At 55.5% G+C, this 15,217-nt stretch overlaps 30 non-coding genes across 30 annotated transcripts; all 30 read right to left on the minus strand.

Annotated features, from left to right (window-relative positions):
* Window positions 1-30: 30 nt before the first annotated feature.
* Window positions 31-221, minus strand: LOC137113278 (U2 spliceosomal RNA). The gene has a single exon (XR_010912413.1). It is a non-coding gene; the product is annotated as a U2 spliceosomal RNA (small nuclear RNA).
* Window positions 222-402: 181 nt separating this feature from the next.
* On the minus strand, window positions 403-518 carry LOC137113376 (U5 spliceosomal RNA). The gene has a single exon (XR_010912509.1). It is a non-coding gene; the product is annotated as a U5 spliceosomal RNA (small nuclear RNA).
* Window positions 519-1,070: 552 nt separating this feature from the next.
* LOC137113274 (U2 spliceosomal RNA) lies at window positions 1,071-1,261 on the minus strand. The gene has a single exon (XR_010912409.1). It is a non-coding gene; the product is annotated as a U2 spliceosomal RNA (small nuclear RNA).
* A 181-nt stretch (window positions 1,262-1,442) lies between these two features.
* On the minus strand, window positions 1,443-1,558 carry LOC137113787 (U5 spliceosomal RNA). Its single transcript, XR_010912907.1, has one exon. It is a non-coding gene; the product is annotated as a U5 spliceosomal RNA (small nuclear RNA).
* Window positions 1,559-2,110: 552 nt separating this feature from the next.
* LOC137114240 (U2 spliceosomal RNA) lies at window positions 2,111-2,301 on the minus strand. The gene has a single exon (XR_010913349.1). It is a non-coding gene; the product is annotated as a U2 spliceosomal RNA (small nuclear RNA).
* Window positions 2,302-2,482: 181 nt separating this feature from the next.
* Window positions 2,483-2,598, minus strand: LOC137113377 (U5 spliceosomal RNA). Its single transcript, XR_010912510.1, has one exon. It is a non-coding gene; the product is annotated as a U5 spliceosomal RNA (small nuclear RNA).
* A 551-nt stretch (window positions 2,599-3,149) lies between these two features.
* On the minus strand, window positions 3,150-3,340 carry LOC137113289 (U2 spliceosomal RNA). The gene has a single exon (XR_010912425.1). It is a non-coding gene; the product is annotated as a U2 spliceosomal RNA (small nuclear RNA).
* Window positions 3,341-3,521: 181 nt separating this feature from the next.
* On the minus strand, window positions 3,522-3,637 carry LOC137113815 (U5 spliceosomal RNA). The gene has a single exon (XR_010912937.1). It is a non-coding gene; the product is annotated as a U5 spliceosomal RNA (small nuclear RNA).
* Window positions 3,638-4,189: 552 nt separating this feature from the next.
* Window positions 4,190-4,380, minus strand: LOC137113275 (U2 spliceosomal RNA). The gene has a single exon (XR_010912410.1). It is a non-coding gene; the product is annotated as a U2 spliceosomal RNA (small nuclear RNA).
* Window positions 4,381-4,561: 181 nt separating this feature from the next.
* On the minus strand, window positions 4,562-4,677 carry LOC137113788 (U5 spliceosomal RNA). The gene has a single exon (XR_010912909.1). It is a non-coding gene; the product is annotated as a U5 spliceosomal RNA (small nuclear RNA).
* A 552-nt stretch (window positions 4,678-5,229) lies between these two features.
* LOC137114241 (U2 spliceosomal RNA) lies at window positions 5,230-5,420 on the minus strand. Its single transcript, XR_010913350.1, has one exon. It is a non-coding gene; the product is annotated as a U2 spliceosomal RNA (small nuclear RNA).
* Window positions 5,421-5,601: 181 nt separating this feature from the next.
* LOC137113378 (U5 spliceosomal RNA) lies at window positions 5,602-5,717 on the minus strand. The gene has a single exon (XR_010912511.1). It is a non-coding gene; the product is annotated as a U5 spliceosomal RNA (small nuclear RNA).
* Window positions 5,718-6,268: 551 nt separating this feature from the next.
* On the minus strand, window positions 6,269-6,459 carry LOC137113300 (U2 spliceosomal RNA). Its single transcript, XR_010912436.1, has one exon. It is a non-coding gene; the product is annotated as a U2 spliceosomal RNA (small nuclear RNA).
* A 181-nt stretch (window positions 6,460-6,640) lies between these two features.
* On the minus strand, window positions 6,641-6,756 carry LOC137113380 (U5 spliceosomal RNA). The gene has a single exon (XR_010912512.1). It is a non-coding gene; the product is annotated as a U5 spliceosomal RNA (small nuclear RNA).
* A 551-nt stretch (window positions 6,757-7,307) lies between these two features.
* Window positions 7,308-7,498, minus strand: LOC137113264 (U2 spliceosomal RNA). Its single transcript, XR_010912399.1, has one exon. It is a non-coding gene; the product is annotated as a U2 spliceosomal RNA (small nuclear RNA).
* A 181-nt stretch (window positions 7,499-7,679) lies between these two features.
* Window positions 7,680-7,795, minus strand: LOC137113382 (U5 spliceosomal RNA). Its single transcript, XR_010912514.1, has one exon. It is a non-coding gene; the product is annotated as a U5 spliceosomal RNA (small nuclear RNA).
* A 552-nt stretch (window positions 7,796-8,347) lies between these two features.
* Window positions 8,348-8,538, minus strand: LOC137113317 (U2 spliceosomal RNA). Its single transcript, XR_010912453.1, has one exon. It is a non-coding gene; the product is annotated as a U2 spliceosomal RNA (small nuclear RNA).
* Window positions 8,539-8,719: 181 nt separating this feature from the next.
* Window positions 8,720-8,835, minus strand: LOC137113383 (U5 spliceosomal RNA). Its single transcript, XR_010912515.1, has one exon. It is a non-coding gene; the product is annotated as a U5 spliceosomal RNA (small nuclear RNA).
* Window positions 8,836-9,387: 552 nt separating this feature from the next.
* LOC137114402 (U2 spliceosomal RNA) lies at window positions 9,388-9,578 on the minus strand. Its single transcript, XR_010913503.1, has one exon. It is a non-coding gene; the product is annotated as a U2 spliceosomal RNA (small nuclear RNA).
* A 181-nt stretch (window positions 9,579-9,759) lies between these two features.
* On the minus strand, window positions 9,760-9,875 carry LOC137113384 (U5 spliceosomal RNA). The gene has a single exon (XR_010912516.1). It is a non-coding gene; the product is annotated as a U5 spliceosomal RNA (small nuclear RNA).
* Window positions 9,876-10,426: 551 nt separating this feature from the next.
* On the minus strand, window positions 10,427-10,617 carry LOC137114358 (U2 spliceosomal RNA). Its single transcript, XR_010913462.1, has one exon. It is a non-coding gene; the product is annotated as a U2 spliceosomal RNA (small nuclear RNA).
* A 181-nt stretch (window positions 10,618-10,798) lies between these two features.
* LOC137113789 (U5 spliceosomal RNA) lies at window positions 10,799-10,914 on the minus strand. The gene has a single exon (XR_010912910.1). It is a non-coding gene; the product is annotated as a U5 spliceosomal RNA (small nuclear RNA).
* Window positions 10,915-11,465: 551 nt separating this feature from the next.
* Window positions 11,466-11,656, minus strand: LOC137113311 (U2 spliceosomal RNA). The gene has a single exon (XR_010912447.1). It is a non-coding gene; the product is annotated as a U2 spliceosomal RNA (small nuclear RNA).
* A 181-nt stretch (window positions 11,657-11,837) lies between these two features.
* On the minus strand, window positions 11,838-11,953 carry LOC137113790 (U5 spliceosomal RNA). The gene has a single exon (XR_010912911.1). It is a non-coding gene; the product is annotated as a U5 spliceosomal RNA (small nuclear RNA).
* A 551-nt stretch (window positions 11,954-12,504) lies between these two features.
* On the minus strand, window positions 12,505-12,695 carry LOC137114360 (U2 spliceosomal RNA). The gene has a single exon (XR_010913464.1). It is a non-coding gene; the product is annotated as a U2 spliceosomal RNA (small nuclear RNA).
* Window positions 12,696-12,876: 181 nt separating this feature from the next.
* LOC137113791 (U5 spliceosomal RNA) lies at window positions 12,877-12,992 on the minus strand. Its single transcript, XR_010912912.1, has one exon. It is a non-coding gene; the product is annotated as a U5 spliceosomal RNA (small nuclear RNA).
* A 551-nt stretch (window positions 12,993-13,543) lies between these two features.
* Window positions 13,544-13,734, minus strand: LOC137114361 (U2 spliceosomal RNA). The gene has a single exon (XR_010913465.1). It is a non-coding gene; the product is annotated as a U2 spliceosomal RNA (small nuclear RNA).
* A 181-nt stretch (window positions 13,735-13,915) lies between these two features.
* LOC137113792 (U5 spliceosomal RNA) lies at window positions 13,916-14,031 on the minus strand. Its single transcript, XR_010912913.1, has one exon. It is a non-coding gene; the product is annotated as a U5 spliceosomal RNA (small nuclear RNA).
* Window positions 14,032-14,582: 551 nt separating this feature from the next.
* On the minus strand, window positions 14,583-14,773 carry LOC137113323 (U2 spliceosomal RNA). Its single transcript, XR_010912458.1, has one exon. It is a non-coding gene; the product is annotated as a U2 spliceosomal RNA (small nuclear RNA).
* A 181-nt stretch (window positions 14,774-14,954) lies between these two features.
* Window positions 14,955-15,070, minus strand: LOC137113793 (U5 spliceosomal RNA). Its single transcript, XR_010912915.1, has one exon. It is a non-coding gene; the product is annotated as a U5 spliceosomal RNA (small nuclear RNA).
* Window positions 15,071-15,217: the final 147 nt, after the last annotated feature.

Raw genomic sequence — 15,217 nt, forward strand, 5'->3', positions numbered from 1 at the left:
AAGTTTTTTTTTTTTGTCCACAGGTGGAGAGAAGGCTGCACCGTTCCCAGCGGCACTGCAAGGCCAGGTCGATGCGTGGAGTGAACGGAGCAAGCCCCTTTTTCAGCTCCCGGTTCTAAAAATCCGTTTAATAAGTTGTCCCCGTGTAGAGGACATATCAGATATTAAACTGATAAGAACAGATACTACACTTGATCTTAGCCAAAAGGCCGAGAAGCGATGACCCCCACTCTTTGCTGCCTGAGCCAACCTCCTCTGACACTTCTCAAGTGTCGCGGTGCAGTATTGTTAACTGGACGTAACACTGGCCGCTGCTGAGCACCCACCCACGGCCGTGCTCTCTTTGCACAGGCCGACCTCTCCACGGACACAGCTGCTTTGACGTTTGACAAACTCACAGGGCTCTGCCAGAAGGCAAAGCCTGCCAAAAATGGAATTTAACTCATTGGTATTCCTCTCCACGGAAGTCTTTAGTAAAAGGCGAAAGACTTGTGCGTGATGAAGAGAAACCAGAGTAAGGACGCTCCTGCCTTCGTGTGGGGCCGAAGTCCCTCGTCGCACCACTCACCACCTTCGCGGAACCCCCTTCTCGGCTTGCGAGGCGTTCCATTTCCCAGGCAGCTCCCATTTCCTTGAGGCCGCCCCGGCCCTTTGGCCGAGCCAATCAGATTGCGGACAGACTAAGATCCTGCCTTTTCCAGGCGGGCTAGCAAACGCTCAGCTGCTTGCAGATCTTGAGCGAGGAGCGAGAAAAGGAGACGGGCAACGCGGGGAGCGGTAAACGGGCCCTGTGGCGGGATGGAAACGTTGCCCCCTATGCCTGCAGGGGGAAATGCAGAACGCGCACGGGGGCCCTGTTGTTGCTACACCTTGCTGTGGCGCGCTGCACTTTTCGGCCAGTTGTCATGGCTGTCAAAGCGTAATTGCAAGAAGACAAAAACCAAAGGAGCCTACCGAGAAGCCGCCACTAAGTCGGCAGGGGTACTTAGCGTGACCCCCGGCGGCCGTCCCATTTGGCTCACGCCCTGAAAAGCTGAGCAAGTTTTTTTTTTTTTGTCCACAGGTGGAGAGAAGGCTGCACCGTTCCCAGCGGCACTGCAAGGCCAGGTCGATGCGTGGAGTGAACGGAGCAAGCCCCTTTTTCACCTCCCGGTACTAAAAATCCGTTTAATAAGTTGTCCCCGTGTAGAGGACATATCAGATATTAAACTGATACGAACAGATACTACACTTGATCTTAGCCAAAAGGCCGAGAAGCGATGACCCCCACTCTTTGCTGCCTGAGCCAACCTCCTCTGACACTTCTCAAGTGTCGCGGTGCAGTATTGTTAACTGGACGTAACACTGGCCGCTGCTGAGCACCCACCCACGGCCGTGCTCTCTTTGCACAGGCCGACCTCTCCACGGACACAGCTGCTTTGACGTTTGACAAACTCACAGGGCTCTGCCAGAAGGCAAAGCCTGCCAAAAATGGAATTTAACTCATCGGTATTCCTCTCCACGGAAGTCTTTAGTAAAAGGCGAAAGACTTGTGCGTGATGAAGAGAAACCAGAGTAAGGACGCTCCTGCCTTCGTGTGGGGCCGAAGTCCCTCGTCGCACCACTCACCACCTTCGCGGAACCCCCTTCTCGGCTTGCGAGGCGTTCCATTTCCCAGGCAGCTCCCATTTCCCTGAGGCCGCCCCGGCCCTTTGGCCGAGCCAATCAGATTGCGGACAGACTAAGATCCTGCCTTTTCCAGGCGGGCTAGCAAACGCTCAGCTGCTTGCAGATCTTGAGCGAGGAGCGAGAAAAGGAGACGGGCAACGCGGGGAGCGGTAAACGGGCCCTGTGGCGGGATGGAAACGTTGCCCCCTATGCCTGCAGGGGGAAATGCAGAACGCGCACGGGGGCCCTGTTGTTGCTACACCTTGCTGTGGCGCGCTGCACTTTTCGGCCAGTTGTCATGGCTGACAAAGCGTAATTGCAAGAAGACAAAAACCAAAGGAGCCTACCGAGAAGCCGCCACTAAGTCGGCAGGGGTACTTAGCGTGACCCCCGGCGGCCGTCCCATTTGGCTCACGCCCTGAAAAGCTGAGCAAGTTTTTTTTTTTTTGTCCACAGGTGGAGAGAAGGCTGCACCGTTCCCAGCGGCACTGCAAGGCCAGGTCGATGCGTGGAGTGAACGGAGCAAGCCCCTTTTTCACCTCCCGGTACTAAAAATCCGTTTAATAAGTTGTCCCCGTGTAGAGGACATATCAGATATTAAACTGATAAGAACAGATACTACACTTGATCTTAGCCAAAAGGCCGAGAAGCGATGACCCCCACTCTTTGCCGCCTGAGCCAACCTCCTCTGACACTTCTCAAGTGTCGCGGTGCAGTATTGTTAACTGGACGTAACACTGGCCGCTGCTGAGCACCCACCCACGGCCGTGCTCTCTTTGCACAGGCCGACCTCTCCACGGACACAGCTGCTTTGACGTTTGACAAACTCACAGGGCTCTGCCAGAAGGCAAAGCCTGCCAAAAATGGAATTTAACTCATTGGTATTCCTCTCCACGGAAGTCTTTAGTAAAAGGCGAAAGACTTGTGCGTGATGAAGAGAAACCAGAGTAAGGACGCTCCTGCCTTCGTGTGGGGCCGAAGTCCCTCGTCGCACCACTCACCACCTTCGCGGAACCCCCTTCTCGGCTTGCGAGGCGTTCCATTTCCCAGGCAGCTCCCATTTCCCTGAGGCCGCCCCGGCCCTTTGGCCGAGCCAATCAGATTGCGGACAGACTAAGATCCTGCCTTTTCCAGGCGGGCTAGCAAACGCTCAGCTGCTTGCAGATCTTGAGCGAGGAGCGAGAAAAGGACACGGGCAACGCGGGGAGCGGTAAACGGGCCCTGTGGCGGGATGGAAACGTTGCCCCCCATGCCTGCAGGCGGAAATGCAGAACGCGCACGGGGGCCCTGTTGTTGCTACACCTTGCTGTGGCGCGCTGCACTTTTCGGCCAGTTGTCATGGCTGACAAAGCGTAATTGCAAGAAGACAAAAACCAAAGGAGCCTACCGAGAAGCCGCCACTAAGTCGGCAGGGGTACTTAGCGTGACCCCCGGCGGCCGTCCCATTTGGCTCACGCCCTGAAAAGCTGAGCAAGTTTTTTTTTTTTGTCCACAGGTGGAGAGAAGGCTGCACCGTTCCCAGCGGCACTGCAAGGCCAGGTCGATGCGTGGAGTGAACGGAGCAAGCCCCTTTTTCAGCTCCCGGTTCTAAAAATCCGTTTAATAAGTTGTCCCCGTGTAGAGGACATATCAGATATTAAACTGATAAGAACAGATACTACACTTGATCTTAGCCAAAAGGCCGAGAAGCGATGACCCCCACTCTTTGCTGCCTGAGCCAACCTCCTCTGACACTTCTCAAGTGTCGCGGTGCAGTATTGTTAACTGGACGTAACACTGGCCGCTGCTGAGCACCCACCCACGGCCGTGCTCTCTTTGCACAGGCCGACCTCTCCACGGACACAGCTGCTTTGACGTTTGACAAACTCACAGGGCTCTGCCAGAAGGTAAAGCCTGCCAAAAATGGAATTTAACTCATTGGTATTCCTCTCCACGGAAGTCTTTAGTAAAAGGCGAAAGACTTGTGCGTGATGAAGAGAAACCAGAGTAAGGACGCTCCTGCCTTCGTGTGGGGCCGAAGTCCCTCGTCGCACCACTCACCACCTTCGCGGAACCCCCTTCTCGGCTTGCGAGGCGTTCCATTTCCCAGGCAGCTCCCATTTCCCTGAGGCCGCCCCGGCCCTTTGGCCGAGCCAATCAGATTGCGGACAGACTAAGATCCTGCCTTTTCCAGGCGGGCTAGCAAACGCTCAGCTGCTTGCAGATCTTGAGCGAGGAGCGAGAAAAGGAGACGGGCAACGCGGGGAGCGGTAAACGGGCCCTGTGGCGGGATGGAAACGTTGCCCCCTATGCCTGCAGGGGGAAATGCAGAACGCGCACGGGGGCCCTGTTGTTGCTACACCTTGCTGTGGCGCGCTGCACTTTTCGGCCAGTTGTCATGGCTGTCAAAGCGTAATTGCAAGAAGACAAAAACCAAAGGAGCCTACCGAGAAGCCGCCACTAAGTCGGCAGGGGTACTTAGCGTGACCCCCGGCGGCCGTCCCATTTGGCTCACGCCCTGAAAAGCTGAGCAAGTTTTTTTTTTTTTGTCCACAGGTGGAGAGAAGGCTGCACCGTTCCCAGCGGCACTGCAAGGCCAGGTCGATGCGTGGAGTGAACGGAGCAAGCCCCTTTTTCACCTCCCGGTACTAAAAATCCGTTTAATAAGTTGTCCCCGTGTAGAGGACATATCAGATATTAAACTGATACGAACAGATACTACACTTGATCTTAGCCAAAAGGCCGAGAAGCGATGACCCCCACTCTTTGCTGCCTGAGCCAACCTCCTCTGACACTTCTCAAGTGTCGCGGTGCAGTATTGTTAACTGGACGTAACACTGGCCGCTGCTGAGCACCCACCCACGGCCGTGCTCTCTTTGCACAGGCCGACCTCTCCACGGACACAGCTGCTTTGACGTTTGACAAACTCACAGGGCTCTGCCAGAAGGCAAAGCCTGCCAAAAATGGAATTTAACTCATCGGTATTCCTCTCCACGGAAGTCTTTAGTAAAAGGCGAAAGACTTGTGCGTGATGAAGAGAAACCAGAGTAAGGACGCTCCTGCCTTCGTGTGGGGCCGAAGTCCCTCGTCGCACCACTCACCACCTTCGCGGAACCCCCTTCTCGGCTTGCGAGGCGTTCCATTTCCCAGGCAGCTCCCATTTCCCTGAGGCCGCCCCGGCCCTTTGGCCGAGCCAATCAGATTGCGGACAGACTAAGATCCTGCCTTTTCCAGGCGGGCTAGCAAACGCTCAGCTGCTTGCAGATCTTGAGCGAGGAGCGAGAAAAGGAGACGGGCAACGCGGGGAGCGGTAAACGGGCCCTGTGGCGGGATGGAAACGTTGCCCCCTATGCCTGCAGGGGGAAATGCAGAACGCGCACGGGGGCCCTGTTGTTGCTACACCTTGCTGTGGCGCGCTGCACTTTTCGGCCAGTTGTCATGGCTGACAAAGCGTAATTGCAAGAAGACAAAAACCAAAGGAGCCTACCGAGAAGCCGCCACTAAGTCGGCAGGGGTACTTAGCGTGACCCCCGGCGGCCGTCCCATTTGGCTCACGCCCTGAAAAGCTGAGCAAGTTTTTTTTTTTTTGTCCACAGGTGGAGAGAAGGCTGCACCGTTCCCAGCGGCACTGCAAGGCCAGGTCGATGCGTGGAGTGAACGGAGCAAGCCCCTTTTTCACCTCCCGGTACTAAAAATCCGTTTAATAAGTTGTCCCCGTGTAGAGGACATATCAGATATTAAACTGATAAGAACAGATACTACACTTGATCTTAGCCAAAAGGCCGAGAAGCGATGACCCCCACTCTTTGCCGCCTGAGCCAACCTCCTCTGACACTTCTCAAGTGTCGCGGTGCAGTATTGTTAACTGGACGTAACACTGGCCGCTGCTGAGCACCCACCCACGGCCGTGCTCTCTTTGCACAGGCCGACCTCTCCACGGACACAGCTGCTTTGACGTTTGACAAACTCACAGGGCTCTGCCAGAAGGCAAAGCCTGCCAAAAATGGAATTTAACTCATTGGTATTCCTCTCCACGGAAGTCTTTAGTAAAAGGCGAAAGACTTGTGCGTGATGAAGAGAAACCAGAGTAAGGACGCTCCTGCCTTCGTGTGGGGCCGAAGTCCCTCGTCGCACCACTCACCACCTTCGCGGAACCCCCTTCTCGGCTTGCGAGGCGTTCCATTTCCCAGGCAGCTCCCATTTCCCTGAGGCCGCCCCGGCCCTTTGGCCGAGCCAATCAGATTGCGGACAGACTAAGATCCTGCCTTTTCCAGGCGGGCTAGCAAACGCTCAGCTGCTTGCAGATCTTGAGCGAGGAGCGAGAAAAGGACACGGGCAACGCGGGGAGCGGTAAACGGGCCCTGTGGCGGGATGGAAACGTTGCCCCCCATGCCTGCAGGCGGAAATGCAGAACGCGCACGGGGGCCCTGTTGTTGCTACACCTTGCTGTGGCGCGCTGCACTTTTCGGCCAGTTGTCATGGCTGACAAAGCGTAATTGCAAGAAGACAAAAACCAAAGGAGCCTACCGAGAAGCCGCCACTAAGTCGGCAGGGGTACTTAGCGTGACCCCCGGCGGCCGTCCCATTTGGCTCACGCCCTGAAAAGCTGAGCAAGTTTTTTTTTTTTGTCCACAGGTGGAGAGAAGGCTGCACCGTTCCCAGCGGCACTGCAAGGCCAGGTCGATGCGTGGAGTGAACGGAGCAAGCCCCTTTTTCAGCTCCCGGTTCTAAAAATCCGTTTAATAAGTTGTCCCCGTGTAGAGGACATATCAGATATTAAACTGATAAGAACAGATACTACACTTGATCTTAGCCAAAAGGCCGAGAAGCGATGACCCCCACTCTTTGCTGCCTGAGCCAACCTCCTCTGACACTTCTCAAGTGTCGCGGTGCAGTATTGTTAACTGGACGTAACACTGGCCGCTGCTGAGCACCCACCCACGGCCGTGCTCTCTTTGCACAGGCCGACCTCTCCACGGACACAGCTGCTTTGACGTTTGACAAACTCACAGGGCTCTGCCAGAAGGCAAAGCCTGCCAAAAATGGAATTTAACTCATTGGTATTCCTCTCCACGGAAGTCTTTAGTAAAAGGCGAAAGACTTGTGCGTGATGAAGAGAAACCAGAGTAAGGACGCTCCTGCCTTCGTGTGGGGCCGAAGTCCCTCGTCGCACCACTCACCACCTTCGCGGAACCCCCTTCTCGGCTTGCGAGGCGTTCCATTTCCCAGGCAGCTCCCATTTCCTTGAGGCCGCCCCGGCCCTTTGGCCGAGCCAATCAGATTGCGGACAGACTAAGATCCTGCCTTTTCCAGGCGGGCTAGCAAACGCTCAGCTGCTTGCAGATCTTGAGCGAGGAGCGAGAAAAGGAGACGGGCAACGCGGGGAGCGGTAAACGGGCCCTGTGGCGGGATGGAAACGTTGCCCCCTATGCCTGCAGGGGGAAATGCAGAACGCGCACGGGGGCCCTGTTGTTGCTACACCTTGCTGTGGCGCGCTGCACTTTTCGGCCAGTTGTCATGGCTGACAAAGCGTAATTGCAAGAAGACAAAAACCAAAGGAGCCTACCGAGAAGCCGCCACTAAGTCGGCAGGGGTACTTAGCGTGACCCCCGGCGGCCGTCCCATTTGGCTCACGCCCTGAAAAGCTGAGCAAGTTTTTTTTTTTTGTCCACAGGTGGAGAGAAGGCTGCACCGTTCCCAGCGGCACTGCAAGGCCAGGTCGATGCGTGGAGTGAACGGAGAAAGCCCCTTTTTCAGCTCCCGGTTCTAAAAATCCGTTTAATAAGTTGTCCCCGTGTAGAGGACATATCAGATATTAAACTGATAAGAACAGATACTACACTTGATCTTAGCCAAAAGGCCGAGAAGCGATGACCCCCACTCTTTGCTGCCTGAGCCAACCTCCTCTGACACTTCTCAAGTGTCGCGGTGCAGTATTGTTAACTGGACGTAACACTGGCCGCTGCTGAGCACCCACCCACGGCCGTGCTCTCTTTGCACAGGCCGACCTCTCCACGGACACAGCTGCTTTGACGTTTGACAAACTCACAGGGCTCTGCCAGAAGGCAAAGCCTGCCAAAAATGGAATTTAACTCATTGGTATTCCTCTCCACGGAAGTCTTTAGTAAAAGGCGAAAGACTTGTGCGTGATGAAGAGAAACCAGAGTAAGGACGCTCCTGCCTTCGTGTGGGGCCGAAGTCCCTCGTCGCACCACTCACCACCTTCGCGGAACCCCCTTCTCGGCTTGCGAGGCGTTCCATTTCCCAGGCAGCTCCCATTTCCCTGAGGCCGCCCCGGCCCTTTGGCCGAGCCAATCAGATTGCGGACAGACTAAGATCCTGCCTTTTCCAGGCGGGCTAGCAAACGCTCAGCTGCTTGCAGATCTTGAGCGAGGAGCGAGAAAAGGAGACGGGCAACGCGGGGAGCGGTAAACGGGCCCTGTGGCGGGATGGAAACGTTGCCCCCTATGCCTGCAGGGGGAAATGCAGAACGCGCACGGGGGCCCTGTTGTTGCTACACCTTGCTGTGGCGCGCTGCACTTTTCGGCCAGTTGTCATGGCTGTCAAAGCGTAATTGCAAGAAGACAAAAACCAAAGGAGCCTACCGAGAAGCCGCCACTAAGTCGGCAGGGGTACTTAGCGTGACCCCCGGCGGCCGTCCCATTTGGCTCACGCCCTGAAAAGCTGAGCAAGTTTTTTTTTTTTTGTCCACAGGTGGAGAGAAGGCTGCACCGTTCCCAGCGGCACTGCAAGGTCAGGTCGATGCGTGGAGTGAACGGAGCAAGCCCCTTTTTCACCTCCCGGTACTAAAAATCCGTTTAATAAGTTGTCCCCGTGTAGAGGACATATCAGATATTAAACTGATACGAACAGATACTACACTTGATCTTAGCCAAAAGGCCGAGAAGCGATGACCCCCACTCTTTGCTGCCTGAGCCAACCTCCTCTGACACTTCTCAAGTGTCGCGGTGCAGTATTGTTAACTGGACGTAACACTGGCCGCTGCTGAGCACCCACCCACGGCCGTGCTCTCTTTGCACAGGCCGACCTCTCCACGGACACAGCTGCTTTGACGTTTGACAAACTCACAGGGCTCTGCCAGAAGGCAAAGCCTGCCAAAAATGGAATTTAACTCATTGGTATTCCTCTCCACGGAAGTCTTTAGTAAAAGGCGAAAGACTTGTGCGTGATGAAGAGAAACCAGAGTAAGGACGCTCCTGCCTTCGTGTGGGGCCGAAGTCCCTCGTCGCACCACTCACCACCTTCGCGGAACCCCCTTCTCGGCTTGCGAGGCGTTCCATTTCCCAGGCAGCTCCCATTTCCCTGAGGCCGCCCCGGCCCTTTGGCCGAGCCAATCAGATTGCGGACAGACTAAGATCCTGCCTTTTCCAGGCGGGCTAGCAAACGCTCAGCTGCTTGCAGATCTTGAGCGAGGAGCGAGAAAAGGAGACGGGCAACGCGGGGAGCGGTAAACGGGCCCTGTGGCGGGATGGAAACGTTGCCCCCTATGCCTGCAGGGGGAAATGCAGAACGCGCACGGGGGCCCTGTTGTTGCTACACCTTGCTGTGGCGCGCTGCACTTTTCGGCCAGTTGTCATGGCTGACAAAGCGTAATTGCAAGAAGACAAAAACCAAAGGAGCCTACCGAGAAGCCGCCACTAAGTCGGCAGGGGTACTTAGCGTGACCCCCGGCGGCCGTCCCATTTGGCTCACGCCCTGAAAAGCTGAGCAAGTTTTTTTTTTTTTGTCCACAGGTGGAGAGAAGGCTGCACCGTTCCCAGCTGCACTGCAAGGCCAGGTCGATGCGTGGAGTGAACGGAGCAAGCCCCTTTTTCACCTCCCGGTACTTAAAATCCGTTTAATAAGTTGTCCCCGTGTAGAGGACATATCAGATATTAAACTGATAAGAACAGATACTACACTTGATCTTAGCCAAAAGGCCGAGAAGCGATGACCCCCACTCTTTGCTGCCTGAGCCAACCTCCTCTGACACTTCTCAAGTGTCGCGGTGCAGTATTGTTAACTGGACGTAACACTGGCCGCTGCTGAGCACCCACCCACGGCCGTGCTCTCTTTGCACAGGCCGACCTCTCCACGGACACAGCTGCTTTGACGTTTGACAAACTCACAGGGCTCTGCCAGAAGGCAAAGCCTGCCAAAAATGGAATTTAACTCATTGGTATTCCTCTCCACGGAAGTCTTTAGTAAAAGGCGAAAGACTTGTGCGTGATGAAGAGAAACCAGAGTAAGGACGCTCCTGCCTTCGTGTGGGGCCGAAGTCCCTCGTCGCACCACTCACCACCTTCGCGGAACCCCCTTCTCGGCTTGCGAGGCGTTCCATTTCCCAGGCAGCTCCCATTTCCCTGAGGCCGCCCCGGCCCTTTGGCCGAGCCAATCAGATTGCGGACAGACTAAAATCCTGCCTTTTCCAGGCGGGCTAGCAAACGCTCAGCTGCTTGCAGATCTTGAGCGAGGAGCGAGAAAAGGAGACGGGCAACGCGGGGAGCGGTAAACGGGCCCTGTGGCGGGATGGAAACGTTGCCCCCTATGCCTGCAGGCGGAAATGCAGAACGCGCACGGGGGCCCTGTTGTTGCTACACCTTGCTGTGGCGCGCTGCACTTTTCGGCCAGTTGTCATGGCTGACAAAGCGTAATTGCAAGAAGACAAAAACCAAAGGAGCCTACCGAGAAGCCGCCACTAAGTCGGCAGGGGTACTTAGCGTGACCCCCGGCGGCCGTCCCATTTGGCTCACGCCCTGAAAAGCTGAGCAAGTTTTTTTTTTTTGTCCACAGGTGGAGAGAAGGCTGCACCGTTCCCAGCGGCACTGCAAGGCCAGGTCGATGCGTGGAGTGAACGGAGCAAGCCCCTTTTTCAGCTCCCGGTTCTAAAAATCCGTTTAATAAGTTGTCCCCGTGTAGAGGACATATCAGATATTAAACTGATAAGAACAGATACTACACTTGATCTTAGCCAAAAGGCCGAGAAGCATTGACCCCCACTCTTTGCTGCCTGAGCCAACCTCCTCTGACACTTCTCAAGTGTCGCGGTGCAGTATTGTTAACTGGACGTAACACTGGCCGCTGCTGAGCACCCACCCACGGCCGTGCTCTCTTTGCACAGGCCGACCTCTCCACGGACACAGCTGCTTTGACGTTTGACAAACTCACAGGGCTCTGCCAGAAGGCAAAGCCTGCCAAAAATGGAATTTAACTCATCGGTATTCCTCTCCACGGAAGTCTTTAGTAAAAGGCGAAAGACTTGTGCGTGATGAAGAGAAACCAGAGTAAGGACGCTCCTGCCTTTGTGTGGGGCCGAAGTCCCTCGTCGCACCACTCACCACCTTCGCGGAACCCCCTTCTCGGCTTGCGAGGCGTTCCATTTCCCAGGCAGCTCCCATTTCCCTGAGGCCGCCCCGGCCCTTTGGCCGAGCCAATCAGATTGCGGACAGACTAAGATCCTGCCTTTTCCAGGCGGGCTAGCAAACGCTCAGCTGCTTGCAGATCTTGAGCGAGGAGCGAGAAAAGGAGACGGGCAACGCGGGGAGCGGTAAACGGGCCCTGTGGCGGGATGGAAACGTTGCCCCCTATGCCTGCAGGGGGAAATGCAGAACGCGCACGGGGGCCCTGTTGTTGCTACACCTTGCTGTGGCGCGCTGCACTTTTCGGCCAGTTGTCATGGCTGACAAAGCGTAATTGCAAGAAGACAAAAACCAAAGGAGCCTACCGAGAAGCCGCCACTAAGTCGGCAGGGGTACTTAGCGTGACCCCCGGCGGCCGTCCCATTTGGCTCACGCCCTGAAAAGCTGAGCAAGTTTTTTTTTTTTGTCCACAGGTGGAGAGAAGGCTGCACCGTTCCCAGCGGCACTGCAAGGCCAGGTCGATGCGTGGAGTGAACGGAGCAAGCCCCTTTTTCAGCTCCCGGTTCTAAAAATCCGTTTAATAAGTTGTCCCCGTGTAGAGGACATATCAGATATTAAACTGATAAGAACAGATACTACACTTGATCTTAGCCAAAAGGCCGAGAAGCGATGACCCCCACTCTTTGCTGCCTGAGCCAACCTCCTCTGACACTTCTCAAGTGTCGCGGTGCAGTATTGTTAACTGGACGTAACACTGGCCGCTGCTGAGCACCCACCCACGGCCGTGCTCTCTTTGCACAGGCCGACCTCTCCACGGACACAGCTGCTTTGACGTTTGACAAACTCACAGGGCTCTGCCAGAAGGCAAAGCCTGCCAAAAATGGAATTTAACTCATCGGTATTCCTCTCCACGGAAGTCTTTAGTAAAAGGCGAAAGACTTGTGCGTGATGAAGAGAAACCAGAGTAAGGACGCTCCTGCCTTCGTGTGGGGCCGAAGTCCCTCGTCGCACCACTCACCACCTTCGCGGAACCCCCTTCTCGGCTTGCGAGGCGTTCCATTTCCCAGGCAGCTCCCATTTCCCTGAGGCCGCCCCGGCCCTTTGGCCGAGCCAATCAGATTGCGGACAGACTAAGATCCTGCCTTTTCCAGGCGGGCTAGCAAACGCTCAGCTGCTTGCAGATCTTGAGCGAGGAGCGAGAAAAGGAGACGGGCAACGCGGGGAGCGGTAAACGGGCCCTGTGGCGGGATGGAAACGTTGCCCCCTATGCCTGCAGGGGGAAATGCAGAACGCGCACGGGGGCCCTGTTGTTGCTACACCTTGCTGTGGCGCGCTGCACTTTTCGGCCAGTTGTCATGGCTGACAAAGCGTAATTGCAAGAAGACAAAAACCAAAGGAGCCTACCGAGAAGCCGCCACTAAGTCGGCAGGGGTACTTAGCGTGACCCCCGGCGGCCGTCCCATTTGGCTCACGCCCTGAAAAGCTGAGCAAGTTTTTTTTTTTTGTCCACAGGTGGAGAGAAGGCTGCACCGTTCCCAGCGGCACTGCAAGGCCAGGTCGATGCGTGGAGTGAACGGAGCAAGCCCCTTTTTCAGCTCCCGGTTCTAAAAATCCGTTTAATAAGTTGTCCCCGTGTAGAGGACATATCAGATATTAAACTGATAAGAACAGATACTACACTTGATCTTAGCCAAAAGGCCGAGAAGCATTGACCCCCACTCTTTGCTGCCTGAGCCAACCTCCTCTGACACTTCTCAAGTGTCGCGGTGCAGTATTGTTAACTGGACGTAACACTGGCCGCTGCTGAGCACCCACCCACGGCCGTGCTCTCTTTGCACAGGCCGACCTCTCCACGGACACAGCTGCTTTGACGTTTGACAAACTCACAGGGCTCTGCCAGAAGGCAAAGCCTGCCAAAAATGGAATTTAACTCATCGGTATTCCTCTCCACGGAAGTCTTTAGTAAAAGGCGAAAGACTTGTGCGTGATGAAGAGAAACCAGAGTAAGGACGCTCCTGCCTTTGTGTGGGGCCGAAGTCCCTCGTCGCACCACTCACCACCTTCGCGGAACCCCCTTCTCGGCTTGCGAGGCGTTCCATTTCCCAGGCAGCTCCCATTTCCCTGAGGCCGCCCCGGCCCTTTGGCCGAGCCAATCAGATTGCGGACAGACTAAAATCCTGCCTTTTCCAGGCGGGCTAGCAAACGCTCAGCTGCTTGCAGATCTTGAGCGAGGAGCGAGAAAAGGAGACGGGCAACGCGGGGAGCGGTAAACGGGCCCTGTGGCGGGATGGAAACGTTGCCCCCTATGCCTGCAGGCGGAAATGCAGAACGCGCACGGGGGCCCTGTTGTTGCTACACCTTGCTGTGGCGCGCTGCACTTTTCGGCCAGTTGTCATGGCTGACAAAGCGTAATTGCAAGAAGACAAAAACCAAAGGAGCCTACCGAGAAGCCGCCACTAAGTCGGCAGGGGTACTTAGCGTGACCCCCGGCGGCCGTCCCATTTGGCTCACGCCCTGAAAAGCTGAGCAAGTTTTTTTTTTTTGTCCACAGGTGGAGAGAAGGCTGCACCGTTCCCAGCGGCACTGCAAGGCCAGGTCGATGCGTGGAGTGAACGGAGCAAGCCCCTTTTTCAGCTCCCGGTTCTAAAAATCCGTTTAATAAGTTGTCCCCGTGTAGAGGACATATCAGATATTAAACTGATAAGAACAGATACTACACTTGATCTTAGCCAAAAGGCCGAGAAGCATTGACCCCCACTCTTTGCTGCCTGAGCCAACCTCCTCTGACACTTCTCAAGTGTCGCGGTGCAGTATTGTTAACTGGACGTAACACTGGCCGCTGCTGAGCACCCACCCACGGCCGTGCTCTCTTTGCACAGGCCGACCTCTCCACGGACACAGCTGCTTTGACGTTTGACAAACTCACAGGGCTCTGCCAGAAGGCAAAGCCTGCCAAAAATGGAATTTAACTCATCGGTATTCCTCTCCACGGAAGTCTTTAGTAAAAGGCGAAAGACTTGTGCGTGATGAAGAGAAACCAGAGTAAGGACGCTCCTGCCTTTGTGTGGGGCCGAAGTCCCTCGTCGCACCACTCACCACCTTCGCGGAACCCCCTTCTCGGCTTGCGAGGCGTTCCATTTCCCAGGCAGCTCCCATTTCCCTGAGGCCGCCCCGGCCCTTTGGCCGAGCCAATCAGATTGCGGACAGACTAAGATCCTGCCTTTTCCAGGCGGGCTAGCAAACGCTCAGCTGCTTGCAGATCTTGAGCGAGGAGCGAGAAAAGGAGACGGGCAACGCGGGGAGCGGTAAACGGGCCCTGTGGCGGGATGGAAACGTTGCCCCCTATGCCTGCAGGGGGAAATGCAGAACGCGCACGGGGGCCCTGTTGTTGCTACACCTTGCTGTGGCGCGCTGCACTTTTCGGCCAGTTGTCATGGCTGACAAAGCGTAATTGCAAGAAGACAAAAACCAAAGGAGCCTACCGAGAAGCCGCCACTAAGTCGGCAGGGGTACTTAGCGTGACCCCCGGCGGCCGTCCCATTTGGCTCACGCCCTGAAAAGCTGAGCAAGTTTTTTTTTTTTGTCCACAGGTGGAGAGAAGGCTGCACCGTTCCCAGCGGCACTGCAAGGCCAGGTCGATGCGTGGAGTGAACGGAGCAAGCCCCTTTTTCAGCTCCCGGTTCTAAAAATCCGTTTAATAAGTTGTCCCCGTGTAGAGGACATATCAGATATTAAACTGATAAGAACAGATACTACACTTGATCTTAGCCAAAAGGCCGAGAAGCGATGACCCCCACTCTTTGCTGCCTGAGCCAACCTCCTCTGACACTTCTCAAGTGTCGCGGTGCAGTATTGTTAACTGGACGTAACACTGGCCGCTGCTGAGCACCCACCCACGGCCGTGCTCTCTTTGCACAGGCCGACCTCTCCACGGACACAGCTGCTTTGACGTTTGACAAACTCACAGGGCTCTGCCAGAAGGCAAAGCCTGCCAAAAATGGAATTTAACTCATCGGTATTCCTCTCCACGGAAGTCTTTAGTAAAAGGCGAAAGACTTGTGCGTGATGAAGAGAAACCAGAGTAAGGACGCTCCTGCCTTCGTGTGGGGCCGAAGTCCCTCGTCGCACCACTCACCACCTTCGCGGAACCCCCTTCTCGGCTTGCGAGGCGTTCCATTTCCCAGGCAGCTCCCATTTCCCTGAGGCCGCCCCGGCCCTTTGGCCGAGCCAAT

This window comes from Channa argus, unplaced genomic scaffold (genome assembly GCF_033026475.1).
Source record: "Channa argus isolate prfri unplaced genomic scaffold, Channa argus male v1.0 Contig016, whole genome shotgun sequence".
NCBI classification, from domain to species: domain Eukaryota; kingdom Metazoa; phylum Chordata; class Actinopteri; order Anabantiformes; family Channidae; genus Channa; species Channa argus.